The sequence below is a fragment of the Limulus polyphemus genome, unplaced genomic scaffold (genome assembly GCF_000517525.1).
Source record: "Limulus polyphemus unplaced genomic scaffold, Limulus_polyphemus-2.1.2 Scaffold566, whole genome shotgun sequence".
Taxonomy (NCBI): Eukaryota; Metazoa; Arthropoda; class Merostomata; order Xiphosura; family Limulidae; genus Limulus; species Limulus polyphemus.
Genome location: NW_013666176.1, coordinates 407,965 through 410,161, shown reverse-complemented (window position 1 = coordinate 410,161; position 2,197 = coordinate 407,965).

The window sequence follows — 2,197 nt, the reverse complement described above, 5'->3', positions numbered from 1 at the left end:
AACGATAGCTTATCTACAAGTTTCTCCAAATTAAAACAATACCGTGCAATATCTGTTTTTATAAAAACTGCTTTTGGGAGAGATATTTATTAATTACTTGATATTTTTCTGAAAATTAAGGCCGTGACAAATAAAATTTAGTACAGGTTATCTACCTGAAATGATTTTGTTGTTATATGCATAAAATAATTGAAATGTTTATATACCAAAAGAAATAGAAAAATTGATGTTTTAACGTAAGTCATTAATAATACCTTTCAAAACCTGTTTATCCTTTAAAGTTTATGCGTTGTTATAAAATATGTACTAGAATATAAAGTGATTCAAACCGAATATTCAGAGATGTTTAGTTCCGGTGTTTAAAAGTATTACTGTGATGATATGAAACAAAGATAAGTGCTTAGTAGACTAGAAATAAGTGAAAAGTAGAAATTGAATCATGCTTTTTAAATGATTATTATTGCATTTCCTTGTTATGGCGGAGAAAAAAGCATGCGTTAAGAGTTTACGTTAGTGCCATCTGTTGCCTTTATTTTGAACTATGGAATTTTTCAACATATATATATATATATCTATACATAAGCTTGATACAATCACCAATACTGGAAACATTCATATGTATTTAATAAATACTCACATAGCATAGCATTTACTTATCCAGATGTCTCATTAATATAAATATGAACATTTTTCAGAAAAGCGTTAATCAAAGCTTTACTGAAACATTTATGAAAAAGTCTGGTTAAGTAAATAGTAGGGGAATGTAAACATAGAGTTAGTTAGTACCTATCTCCAATATTATTATTAATTGTATAGATGTAACCTAACATTTCATAGTTTTTCATGTGATAGCCTTGCGGTGTAATTCTTTAATAGTTGATAGAATATAAATCTGATGTGTTTCTTAACATTCACTTAAATGAAATGTGCTTACTATCAAAGAGAGCCAGGTTATATATCTATATGGGTTAGATACTATAAAACATGTTTTTAAACCTATTTGCATGTGATTTTGATACTGATTTATGCCTCCATACTTGTCGTGAAGTAATCTAAAACAGTTCCAAACTGTGGCTATGAAAAATTATGCCCGCATTTTGACCTCCAAAAGCTACTCAGGTCTAAAACTTTGTATATAGTGCCTGTTGTATAAGTTTGGTCAGAATCCATCGTTCCAATTTTGAGACATCCTATCAACAAGATCGGGACGGTCGGACAGGGGCAAAGCACCATATCTAATCTACTTGGTGGTAGAAACATAAAAGCAGGACATTTCTCTTCGAACTCTGGACTGGAACAAGAACTTACTTATGTAGAACTTACTTGACGAGCACCCCAGTGACACAGCGGTACGTCTGCAGACTTACAACGCTAGAATCTTGGTTTCGATCCCCGTGGTGGGCAGAAGAGCCCAGTTAGCCCATTGTGTAGCTTTGTGCTTAATTACAAACAATCACTTGCCGAAAAAGTCATAGAGTTATATATCTTAATAAGGACAATATTTTTAGTTCTGTTTAATACATTCATATAGATTTTTATCTACAAACATATGGCATTATCAGTATTTTCATAACTCCAATAAGAAATCTGGGCTGCAACAAAATAAATATCAAACATGCTCAATCAATAAATGTTTTCATGTAATTTAGGCTTTTTTATAATTTCACTGCCCGATGGAAATCAAGAGAATTTTTCATTCCCTCTCTATCTAAATATAAAATGTTTGAAATATTTCGGTTTCTACTTGGACAAAATAAACAAAAAACTTGCTTTTTCAGACTTCGTCTTAAGTATATCTATATAAATATAATAGTACTGTCTGTTGTATGTCCGTATAACTACTTCGCAGGGTGTGGATGGATCTTTACTAAAAATAGGTATGGAGGTTCATTAGGTCCATGCAGGAGTACATACAAATTTCCAGTTTTGTATTTTGCGTTCTGCAGTTTTTATGGATGTTTTTGTGATTTTTACCATTACCTCACACATGTGGATGGTTCCTCACCAAACTTGATATGGAGGCTCATTGAGTCTATGGAGGAGATACATACAAATTTTCAGTTTTGCATTTTGTGGTTTTTATGGGCGTTTTTGCGGTTTTTACCACTACTTCGCTCTCTGTTGATGGATCGTCACCAAATTTGGCATGAAGGTTTGTTGGGTCCGTGCGGAGATACATGCAAACTTGTGGTTTCAC